This window comes from Salmo salar, chromosome ssa18 (genome assembly GCF_905237065.1).
Source record: "Salmo salar chromosome ssa18, Ssal_v3.1, whole genome shotgun sequence".
Lineage (NCBI taxonomy): Eukaryota > Metazoa > Chordata > Actinopteri > Salmoniformes > Salmonidae > Salmo > Salmo salar.
In genome coordinates, this window is record NC_059459.1 from 48,310,034 (window position 1) to 48,322,430 (window position 12,397).

Here is a 12,397-nt window from a genome sequence, read left to right on the forward strand (position 1 = left end):
CTGGCGGCTCCGGGTCGCAGGGCGACTCTGGCGGCTCCGGACTGGAGGGCGTCTCTGGCGGCTCCGGGTCGCAGGGCGTCTCTGGCGGCTCCGGGTTGCCGGGCGTCTCTGGCGGCTCCGGGTCGCCGGGCGGCTCCGGGTAGCCGGGCGACTCTGGCGGCTCCGGGTCACATGGCGACTCTGGCGGCTCCGGACTGGAGGGCGTCTCTGGCGGCTCCGGGTCGCAGGGCGTCTCTGGCGGCTCCCGGACTGAGGGCGTCTCTGGCGGCTCCGGACTGGAGGGCGTCTCTGGAGGCTCCGGACTGGAGGGCGTCTCTGGTGGCTCCGGACTGGAGGGCGTCTCTGGAGGCTCCGGACTGGAGGGCGTCTCTGGCGGCTCCGGACTGGAGGGCGTCTCTGGCGGCTCCTGGTCGCAGGGGCGTCTCTGGCGGCTCCAGGTCGCAGGGCGTCTCTGGTGGCTCCGGGTCGCAGGGCGGCTCCGTGTCGCCGGGCCTCTCTGGCGGCTCCGGGTCGCAGGGCGTCAATGGCGGCTCCCGGGTCGCAGGGGCGTCTCTGGCGGCTCCGTGTCGCCGGGCGTCTCTGGCGGCTCCGGGTCGCAGGGCGACTCTGGCGGCTCCCGGGCTGCAGGGCGTCTCTGGCGGCTCCGGGTCGCAGGGCGACTCTGGCGGCTCCCGGACTGGAGGACGTCTCTGGCGGCTCCGGACTGGAGGGCGTCTCTGGCGGCTCCGGGTCGCAGGGCGACTCTGGCGGCTCCCGGACTGGAGGGCGTCTCTGGCAGCTCAGGGTCGCAGGGCGACTCTGGCGGCTCCGGACTGGAGGGCGTCTCTGGCGGCTCTGGGTCGCAGGGCGACTCTGGCGGCTCCGGACTGGAAGGCGTCTCTGGCGGCTCAGGGTCGCAGGGCGACTCTGGCGGCTCCGGACTGGAGGGCGTCTCTGGCGGCTCCGGGTCACAGGGCGACTCTGGCGGCTCCGGGTCGCAGGGCGACTCTGGCGGCTCCGGACTGGAGGGCGTCTCTGGCGGCTCCGGGTCGCAGGGCGTCTCTGGCGGCTCCGGGTTGCCGGGCGTCTCTGGCGGCTCCGGGTCGCCGGGCGGCTCCGGGTAGCCGGGCGACTCTGGCGGCTCCGGGTCGCAGGGCGACTCTGGCGGCTCCGGACTGGAGGGCGTCTCTGGCGGCTCCGGGTCGCAGGGCGTCTCTGGCGGCTCCGGACTGGAGGGCGTCTCTGGCGGCTCCGGACTGGAGGGCGTCTCTGGAGGCTCCGGACTGGAGGGCGTCTCTGGTGGCTCCGGACTGGAGGGCGTCTCTGGAGGCTCCGGACTGGAGGGCGTCTCTGGCGGCTCCGGACTGGAGGGCGTCTCTGGCGGCTCCTGGTCGCAGGGCGTCTCTGGCGGCTCCAGGTCGCAGGGCGTCTCTGGTGGCTCCGGGTCGCAGGGCGGCTCCGTGTCGCCGGGCCTCTCTGGCGGCTCCGGGTCGCAGGGCGTCAATGGCGGCTCCGGGTCGCAGGGCGTCTCTGGCGGCTCCGTGTCGCCGGGCGTCTCTGGCGGCTCCGGGTCGCAGGGCGACTCTGGCGGCTCCGGGTTGCAGGGCGTCTCTGGCGGCTCCGGGTCGCAGGGCGACTCTGGCGGCTCCGGACTGGAGGGCGTCTCTGGCGGCTCCGGACTGGAGGGCGTCTCTGGCGGCTCCGGGTCGCAGGGCGACTCTGGCGGCTCCGGACTGGAGGGCGTCTCTGGCAGCTCAGGGTCGCAGGGCGACTCTGGCGGCTCCGGACTGGAGGGCGTCTCTGGCGGCTCTGGGTCGCAGGGCGACTCTGGCGGCTCCGGACTGGAAGGCGTCTCTGGCGGCTCAGGGTCGCAGGGCGACTCTGGCGGCTCCGGACTGGAGGGCGTCTCTGGCGGCTCCGGGTCACAGGGCGACTCTGGCGGCTCCGGACTGGAGGGAGTCTCTGGCGACTCCGGACTGGAGGGCATCTCTGGCGGCTCCGGACTGGAGGGCGTCTCTGGCGGCTCTCGGTCGCAGGGCGACTCTGGCAGCTCCGGACTGGAAGGCGTCTCCGGCGGCTCAGGGTCGCAGGGCGACTCTGGCGCCTCCAGACTGGAGGGCGTCTCTGGCGGCTCCGGGTCGCAGGGCGACTCTGGCGGCTCCGGACTGGAGGGAGTCTCTGGCGGCTCCGGACTGGAGGGCGTCTCTGGCGGCTCCGGACTGAAGGGCGTCTCTGGAGGCTCCGGACTGGAGGGCGTCTCTGGCGGCTCCGGACTGGAGGGCGTCTCTGGCGGCTCCGGGGCGCAGGGCGTCTCTGGCGGCTCCGGGTCGCAGGGCGTCTCTGGCGGCTCCGGGTCGCAGGGCGGCTCCGGGTCGCAGGGCGTCTCTGGCGGCTCTGGGTCGCAGGGCGTCTCTGGCGGCTCCGGGTCGCAGGGCGTCTCTGGCGGCTCCGGACTGGAGGGCGTCTCTGGCAGCTCAGGGTCGCAGGGCGACTCTGGCGGCTCCGGACTGGAGGGCGTCTCTGGCGGCTCTGGGTCGCAGGGCGACTCTGGCGGCTCCGGACTGGAAGGTGTCTCTGGCGGCTCAGGGTCGCAGGGCGACTCTGGCGGCTCCGGACTGGAGGGCGTCTCTGGCGGCTCCGGGTCGCAGGGCGTCTCTGGCGGCTCCGGGTCGCAGGGCGTCTCTGTCGGCTCCGGGTCGCAGGGCATCTCTGGCGGCTCCGGACTGGAGGGCGGCTCCGGGTCGCAGGGCATCTCTGGCGGCTCCGGACTGGAGGGCGTCTCTGGAGGCTCCGGACTGGAGGGCGTCTCTGGCGGCTCCGGACTGGAGGGCGTCTCTGGCGGCTCCGGGTCGCAGGGCAACTCTGGCGGCTCCGGACTGGAGGGCGTCTCTGGCGGCTCCGGACTGGAGGGCGTCTCTGGCGGCTCCGGGGCGCAGGGCGTCTCTGGCGGCTCCGGGTCGCAGGGCGACTCTGGCGGCTCCGGACTGGAAGGCGTCTCTGGCGGCTCAGGGTCGCAGGGCGACTCTGGCGGCTCCGGACTGGAGGGCGTCTCTGGCGGCTCCGGGTCGCAGGGCGACTCTGGCGGCTCCGGACTGGAGGGAGTCTCTGGCGGCTCCGGACTGGAGGGCATCTCTGGCGGCTCCGGAGTGGAGGGCGTCTCTGGCGGCTCCCGGTCGCAGGGCGACTCTGGCGGCTCCGGACTGGAAGGCGTCTCTGGCGGCTCAGGGTCGCAGGGCGACTCTGGCGGCTCCGGACTGGAGGGCGTCTCTGGCGGCTCCGGGTCGCAGGGCGACTCTGGCGGCTCCGGACTGAAGGGAGTCTCTGGCGGCTCCGGACTGGAGGGCGTCTCTGGCGGCTCCGGACTGGAGGGCGTCTCTGGAGGCTCCGGACTGGAGGGCGTCTCTGGCGGCTCCGGACTGGAGGGCGTCTCTGGCGGCTCCGGACTGGAGGGCGTCTCTGGCAGCTCAGGGTCGCAGGGCGACTCTGGCGGCTCCGGACTGGAGGGCGTCTCTGGCGGCTCCGGGTCGCAGGGCGACTCTGGCGGCTCCGGACTGAAGGGAGTCTCTGGCGGCTCCGGACTGGAGGGCGTCTCTGGCGGCTCCGGACTGGAGGGCGTCTCTGGAGGCTCCGGACTGGAGGACGTCTCTGGAGGCTCCGGACTGGAGGACGTCTCTGGCGGCTCCGGACTGGAGGGCGTCTCTGGCGGCTCCGGACTGGAGGGCGTCTCTGGCGGCTCCGGGTCGCAGGGCGTCTCTGGCGGCTCCGGACTGGAGGGCGTCTCTGGCAGCTCAGGGTCGCAGGGCGACTCTGGCGGCTCCGGACTGGAGGGCGTCTCTGGCGGCTCTGGGTCGCAGGGAGTCTCTGGCGGCTCCGGACTGGAGGGCGTCTCTGGCGGCTCCGGACTGGAGGGCGTCTCTGGCGGCTCTGGGTCGCAGGGAGTCTCTGGCGGCTCCGGACTGGAGGGCGTCTCTGGCGGCTCCGGACTGAAGGGCGTCTCTGGAGGCTCCGGACTGGAGGGCGTCTCTGGCGGCTCCGGGTCGCAGGGCGACTCTGGCGGCTCCGGACTGGAGGGAGTCTCTGGCGGCTCCGGACTGGAGGGCGTCTCTGGCGGCTCCGGACTGAAGGGCGTCTCTGGAGGCTCCGGACTGGAGGGCATCTCTGGCGGCTCCGGACTGGAGGGCGTCTCTGGCGGCTCCGGGGCGCAGGGCGTCTCTGGCGGCTCCGGGTCACAGGGCGGCTCCGGGTCGCAGGGCGTCTCTGGCGGCTCCGGGTCGCAGGGCGTCTCTGGCGGCTCCGGACTGGAGGGCGTCTCTGGCGGCTCCGGGTCGCAGGGCGACTCTGGCGGCTCCGGACTGGAGGGTCGCAGGGCGGCTCCGGGTCGCAGGGCGTCTCTGGTCTCGGGTTGCAGGGCGTCTCTGGCGGCTCCGGGTTGCAGGGCTTCTCTGGCGGCTCCGGGTCGCAGGGCGTCTCTGGCGGCTCCGGGTCGCAGGGCGTCTCTGTCGGCTCCGGGTCGCAGGGTATCTCTGGCGGCTCCGGACTGGAGGGCGTCTCTGGAGGCTCCGGACTGGAGGGCGTCTCTGGCGGCTCCGGACTGGAGTTCGTCTCTGGCGGCTCCGGGTCGCAGGGCGACTCTGGCGGCTCCGGGTCGCAGGGCGACTCTGGCGGCTCCGGACTGGAGGGAGTCTCTGGCGGCTCCGGACTGGAGGGCGTCTCTGGCGGCTCCGGACTGAAGGGCGTCTCTGGAGGCTCCGGACTGGAGGGCGTCTCTGGCGGCTCCGGACTGGAGGGCGTCTCTGGCGGCTCCGGGGCGCAGGGCGTCTCTGGCGGCTCCGGGTCGCAGGGCGGCTCCGGGTCGCAGGGCGTCTCTGGCGGCTCCGGGTCGCAGGGCGTCTCTGGCGGCTCCGGATCGCAGGGCGTCTCTGGCGGCTCCGGGTTGCAGGGCTTCTCTGGCGGCTCCGGGTCGCAGGGCGTCTCTGGCGGCTCCGGGTCGCAGGGCTTCTCTGGCGGCTCCGGGTCGCAGGGCGACCCTGGCGGCTCCGGGTCTCAGGGCGTCTCTGGCGGCTCCGGGTCGCAGGGCGACTCTGGCGGCTCCGGACTGGAGGACGTCTCTGGCGGCTCCGGACTGGAGGGCGTCTCTGGCGGCTCCGGGTCGCAGGGCGACTCTGGCAGCTCCGGACTGGAGGGCGGCTGCGGGTCGCAGGGCGTCTCTGGCGGCTCCGGGTCGCAGGGCGTCTCTGTCGGCTCCGGGTCGCAGGGCATCTCTGGCGGCTCCGGACTGGAGGGCGACTCTGGCGGCTCCGGACTGGAGGGCGACTCTGGCGGCTCCGGACTGGAGGGCGACTCTGGCGGCTCCAGACTGGAAGGCGACTCTGGCGGCTCCGGACTGTGCAGGCGCACTCGAGGCCTGATGCGTGGGGCTGGCTTTGGGGGTGCCAGACTAGTGACACGCACCTCAGGGCTACTGCGGGAAGCAGGAACAAGATACACTGGGTCCTGGAGACGCACTGGAGGTCTGGAGAGTACAGCCTGCACAACCATTCCTGGCTGAGTGCTCAACCTAGCCTGGCAACGCTGAGGAGCTTTCACCGATCGTACCGGGCTTTGAATGCGTCTGGGCAATACAGTGCGCATTTCCGCATAGCTCGGTGCTTTCTTGATGTGTCGCTCCCCATAATAAGCACCGGAAGTTGGCTCAGGACTCCAACCTGACTTAACCACACTCCCCGTGTGCCCCCCCAAAAAAATGTTTTGGGGCTGCCTCTCACACTTGCCAATCGGTGCGTATAACGCCTCGTAATGACGCCGCTCCGCCTTTGCTGCCTCCAGTTCCACCTTCAGTCTCTGGTACTCCCCAGCGTGCCTCCAGGGTCCTTTCCCGTCCAATATTTCCTCCCATGTCCACGACTCCAGATACCTCTCTCGCTGCTCCCTCTTCCGCTGCTTGGTCCCTGGTTGGTGGGTAGTTCTGTTATCAAGTTCGTCGTCTGAAGAGGAGGTATCATCGGACCAATATGCAGCGGTTATCTTGCTCATCTTCTTTTTATTAGAAGGAGAAAAATACTTATACAAAACAAACGACGAAAAACAGTCCCGTGAGATGCTCAGACTATACAAGGAAACAACTACCCACAAAACCCATGAAGAAAAAAACCCTACTTAAATATGATCTCTAATCAGAGGCAACGAGGATTAGCTGCCTTCAATTAGAGATCACCCCAAACATACACAACATAGAAATAGAAGAACTAGAAAGGAAAACATAGAAATAGATAACATAGATCAAACCCGAAACACACCAAACAAACACCCCCCTGCCACGCCCTGACCATACGATAACAAAATAACCTCTTTACTGGTCAGGACGTGACATTTTAGGAGCACCAGTGCACCTAGAAAAATGAAGGATTCTATCTACGTTGTTCAACCTGTCAACGTAGTGTGGTCTGTGCTTGCTGTTAGACATGTAACATTATGGATCTATATTGTGATTGTTGATGTTAGCTGCAGTCACTGAAACCAGCCCTGGATCTAAGTCTGAATCATAAATGATGCAAAAATAACTCTTAACATGATGAAACACAGGACCTGTTCATAGACAGGGCTTCATGCAGCCTTGGAATAACAACAACAACAACGTTGAAAGTACGTCTTGTGCTCACTGGGATACCGATACAACTCCGGGGAATAACAGAGCTCCTGATTGAATCGATCCCTAGGTCGGTATATTTAACCCAGATGGAGGTCTGTATTCTTCAACACCTGATGGTTCCTTTAACCCACCTGGTGATGGTAAAGGGGAAACTCTATACTTGAAATCAATGTGTTTTTATTCATCAGCTGTATAGTAGGCTTTCTTTAGTTAACCAAAGCCTTAACTAGTCAGTTTATCATATTTTAATATATATACCATGTGATTTATTTATTTGTTGGTGATATTTACTATAGAAACCCAGTGGCTGGTTCTCTTGGTTCCTACTGTCAAAGGTCTTTGATCTAGCTTCTCATCATCCTCCATCTTCTTTATAACCAAGTGGCTGGTTCTCTTGGTTCCTGCTGTCAAAGGTATTTGATCTAGCATCTCGTCATCCTCCATCTTCTTTATAACCAAGTGGCTGGTTCTCTTGGTTCCTGCTGTTAAAAGGTCTTTGATCTAGCATCTCGTCATCCTCCATCTTCTTTATAATCAAGTGGCTGGTTCTCTTGGTTCCTGCTGTTAAAAGGTCTTTGATCTAGCTGCTCGTCATCCTCCATCTTCTTTATAACCAAGTGGCTGGTTCTCTTGGTTCCTGCTGTTAAAAGGTCTTTGATCTAGCTTCTCGTCATCCTCCATCTTTTTTTTTCCTTTTTAAAGGGAATGTTGTTGAATAAATGATTGATTTTAGTTAATTGCTTTATTCTAGTTTTCCTTTGAACTGCCCAGTGTATTTCCTAGGGTCTGGACTGTTGGTCTAAAGGTTAATGCAGACAATATGTAATGTTTCAATCCTCAGACTGAGACGAGTCTGAGCGCCAGTCTGTTCCTGCTACTATGTTTGGCATGACAATTGCATAAGGAGTTGGCAAGAGAGCAGAAATGTTTGTTTCACATACCTATCAATAATACTATTTGAATCAAATTCACATGTAATGTTTGTTTCACATACCTATTAATAATGCTAATGTAATCATGGGTTTATGCTTTTGAGTGGAGCCCCGTCAGCTGAACCTGTCATGTAGAACAAGTTATTAAACTAGAGTTCAGTACAACACTGTAATTATAGAAGGATCTGTTGCTGTTATGAAAGGCTTCCGTGTAAACATCAGAGGGAAAGGTTTGGCAACAACCACTAGGCCTCACTCTGTCGGGAGAGGAGCGGAGCAGAGCAGCCTGTACCCAAGCTGTCACTCCGAGGAGCCAGACCAACACTGTATACTTAACAGACCTGGAACACAATGTCACATTCTATTGTTAGTAATGATCATTATTATATTGCCTGGTGATTCTATAACCAATGTCAACATGACTGTATTGTAATCAACTTCCAATAAAAGTTGTAGTTGCAGTATATGGACTGTATGGGCGTCTTCATTTCCTTCCTGTCTTAACAGTTGTTATTCATGTTAATATTCTAGAACATTGTTAACCTTCTAGAAGTTCTGCATTCCAGAACCTTGTTAACATTCTAGAACATCGATAACATTCTAGAATTTTGATAACATTCTAGAACTTTGATAACATTCTAGAACTTTGATGACATTATAGAATGTTGTCTGCATTATAGAATGTTGTCTGCATTATAGAATGTTGTCGGCATTATAGAATGTTGTCGGCATTATAGAATGTTGTCGGCATTATAGAATGTTGTCTGCGTTCTGGAACATTGTTGGCCCTTCTGATCTCTGCTTTGCACATCCCACAGTCATCCTGTGTTGTTTGTGAGAGAAGAGGAAACTCCTATTACATAAGAGGAGGGGGCACTGCCACTGACCGTGGATGTGGTGCTGGATTGTGTGTCAACTGGTCCCAGGCTTGGCAGGGTGAGAGGAGTTACGGCGGGACGCTGCCGGGATAAACCGCAGGAAGAGGAGCGATAATTACATTCTGAGCTGCTGGACGGAGCAGGGTGGTGTTAGGGTGGGACAGGGTGGTGTTAGGGTGGGACAGGGAGCAGGGAGGTGTTAGGGTGGGACAGGGAGCAGGGTGGTGTTGGGGTGGTGTTAGGGTGGGACAGGGAGCAGGGTGGTGTTATGGTGGTGTTAGGGTGGGACAGGGAGCAGGGTGGTGTTGGGGTGGTGTTAGGGTGGGGACAGGGAGCAGGGTGGTGTTAGGGTGGTGTTAGGGTGGTGTTAGGATGGAGCAGGGTGGTGTTAGGGTGGGACAAGGTGGTGTTAGGGTGGGACAGGGAGCTGGGTGGTGTTAGGGTGGGACAGGGCGCAGGGTGGTGTTAGGGTTGGACAGGGAGAAAGGTGGTGTTAGGGTGGGACAGGGAGCAGGGTGGTGTTAGGGTGGGACAGGGAGCAGGGTGGTGTTAGGGTGGGACAGGGGCAGGGTGGTGTTAGGGTGGTGTTAGGGTGGAACAGGGTGGTGTTAGGGTGGTGTTAGGGTGGGACAGGGAGCAGGGTGGTGTTAGGGTGGGACAGGGAGCAGGGTGGTGTTATGGTGGGACAGGGAGCAGGGTGGTGTTAGGGTGGTGTTAGGGTGGGACAGGGTGGACACAGGGAGCAGGGTGGTGTTAGGATGGGACAGGGAGCAGGGTGGTGTTAGGGTGGGACAGGGAGCAGGGTGGTGTTAGGGTGGGACAGGGAGCAAGATGGTGTTAGGGTGGTGTTAGGGTGGGACAGGGAGCAGGGTGGTGTTAGGGTGGGACAAGGAGCAGGGTGGTGTTAGGGTGGGACAGGGCACAGGGTGGTGTTAGGGTGGGGACAGGGAGCAGGGTGGTGTTAGGGTGGGACAGGGAGCAGGGTGGTGTTAGGGTGGGACAGGGAGCAGGGTGGTGTTAGGGTGGGACAGGGAGCAGGGTGGTGTTAGGGTGGGACAGGGAGCAGGGTGGTGTTAGGGTGGGACAGGGAGCAGGGTGGTGTTAGGGTGGGACAGGGAGCAGGGTGGTGTTAGGGTGGGACAGGGTGCAGGGTGGTGTTAGGGTGGGACAGGGTACAGGGTGGTGTTAGGGTGGGACAGGGAGAGGGTGGTGTTAGGGTGGGACAGGGAGCAGGGTGGTGTTAGGGTGGGACAGGGAGCAGGGTGGTGTTAGGGTGGGACAGGGAGCAGGGTGGTGTTAGGGTGGGACAGGGAGCAGGGTGGTGTTAGGGTGGGACAGGGAGCAGGGTGGTGTTAGGGTGGGAGAGGGAGCAGGGTGGTGTTAGGGTGGGACAGGGAGCAGGGTGGTGTTAGGGGTGGGACAGGGAGCCGGGTGGTGTTAGGGTGGGACAGGGAACAGGGTTGTGTTAGGGTGGGACAGGGAAGAGGGGTGTGTTAGGGTGGGACAGGGCGTAGGGTGGTGTTAGGGTGGGGACAGGGTGCAGGGTGGTGTTAGGTGGGACAGGGAGCAGGGTGGTGTTAGGGTGGGACAGGGAGCAGGGTGGTGTTAGGGTGGGGACAGGGAGTAGGGTGGTGTTAGGGTGGGACAGGGTGGTCAGGGTGGTGTTAGGGTGGGACAGGGAGGAGGGTGGTGTTAGGGTGGGACAGGGAGCAGGGTGGTGTTAGGGTGGGACAGGGAGCAGGGTGGTGTTAGGGTGGTGTTAGGGTGGGACAGGGAGCAGGGTGGTGTTAGGGTGGGACAGGGGGCAGGGTGGTGTTAGGGTGGGACAGGGCACAGGGTGGTGTTAGGGTGGGACAGGGAGAAGAGTGGTGTTAGGGTGGGACAGGGAGCAGGGTGGTGTTAGGGTGGTGATAGGGTGGGACAGGGAGCAGGGTGGTGTTAGGGTGGGACAGGGAGCAGGGTGGTGTTAGGGTGGGACAGGGAGCAGGGTGGTGTTAGGGTGGGTCAGGGAGCAGGGTGGTGTTAGGGTGGGACAGGGAGCAGGGTGGTGTTAGGGTGGGTCGGGGGCAGGGTGGTGTTAGGGTGGGACAGGGAGCCGGGTGGTGTTAGGGTGGGACAGGGAACAGGGTGGTGTTAGGGTGGGACAGGGAGTAGGGTGGTGTTAGGGTGGGACAGGGAGCAGGGTGGTGTTAGGGTGGGACAGGGTGCAGGGTGGTGTTAGTGGGACAGGGAGCAGGGTGGTGTTAGGATGGGACAGGGAGCAGGGTGGTGTTAGGGTGGGACAGGGGCAGGGTGGTGTTAGGGTGGGACAGGGGGAGGGTGGTGTTAGGGTGGGACAGGGAGCAGGGTGGTGTTAGGGTGGGACAGGGAGCAGGGTGGTGTTAGGGTGGGACAGGGTGGTGTTAGGGTGGGACAGGGAGCAGGGTGGTGTTAGGGTGGGACAGGGAGCAGGGTGGTGTTAGGGTGGTGTTAGGGTGGGACAGGGAGCAGGGTGGTGTTAGGGTGGGACAGGGTGGTGTTAGGGTGGTGTTAGGGTGGGACAGGGAGCAGGGTGGTGTTAGGGTGGGACAGGGAGCAGGGGTGGTGTTAGGGTGGGACAGGGAGCAGGGTGGTGTTAGGGGGACAGGGAGTAGGGTGGTGTTAGGGTGGGACAGGGAGCAGGGTGGTGTTAGGGTGGGACAGGGGGCAGGGTGGTGTTAGGGTGGGACAGGGAGCAGGGTGGTGTTAGGGTGGGACAGGGAGTAGGGTGGTGTGGGACAGGGAGCAGGGTGGTGTTAGGGTGGGACAGGGAGCAGGGTGGTGTTAGGGTGGGACAGGGAGCAGGGTGGTGTTAGGGTGGGACAGGGAGCAGGGTGGTGTTAGGGTGGGACAGGGAGCAGGGTGGTGTTAGGGACGGGGAGCAGGGTGGTGTTAGGGTGGTGTTAGGGTGGGACAGGGAGCAGGGTGGTGTTAGGGTGGGGACAGGGAGCAGGGTGGTGTTAGGGTGGGACAGGGAGCAGGGTGGTGTTAGGGTGGGACAGGGAGCAGGGTGGTGTTAGGGTGGGACAGGGAGCAGGGTGGTGTTAGGGTGGGACAGGGAGCAGGGTGGTGTTAGGTAGGGTGGGACAGGGAGCAGGGTGGTGTTAGGGTGGGACAGGGTAGGGGTGGTGTTAGGGTGGGACAGGGAGCAGGGTGGTGTTAGGGTGGGACAGGGAGCAGGGTGGTGTTAGGGTGGGACAGGGAGCAGGGTGGTGTTAGGGTGGGACAGGGAGCAGGGTGGTGCTAGGGTGGTGTTAGGGTGGGACAGGGAGCAGGGTGGTGTTAGGGTGGGACAGGGAGCAGGGTGGTGTTAGGGTGGGACAGGGAGCAGGGTGGTGTTAGGGTGGGACAGGGAGCAGGGTGGTGTTAGGGTGGGACAGGGGGTAGGGTGGTGTTAGGGTGGGACAGGGAGCAGGGTGGTGTTAGGGTGGGACAGGGAGCAGGGTGGTGTTAGGGTGGGACAGGGGAGGAGGGTGGTGTTAGGGTGGGACAGGGAGCAGGGTGGTGCTAGGGTGGTGTTAGGGTGGGACAGGGAGCAGGGTGGTGTTAGGGTGGGACGGGGAGCAGGGTGGTGTTAGGGTGGGACAGGGAGCAGGGTGGTGTTAGGGTGGGACAGGGAGCAGGGTGGTGTTAGGGTGGGACAGGGAGGAGGGGGTGGTGTTAGGGTGGGACAGGGAGCAGGGGTGGTGTTAGGGTGGGACGGGGAGCAGGGTGGTGTTAGGGGTGGGACAGGGAGCAGGGTGGTGTTAGGGTGGGACAGGGAGCAGGGTGGTGTTAGGGTGGGACAGGGAGCAGGGTGGTGTTAGGGTGGGACAGGGAGCAGGGTGGTGTTAGGGTGGGACAGGGAGCAGGGTGGTGTTAGGGTGGGACAGGGGGCAGGGTGGTGTTAGGGTGGTGTTAGGGTGGGACAGGGAGCAGGGTGGTGTTAGGGTGGGACAGGG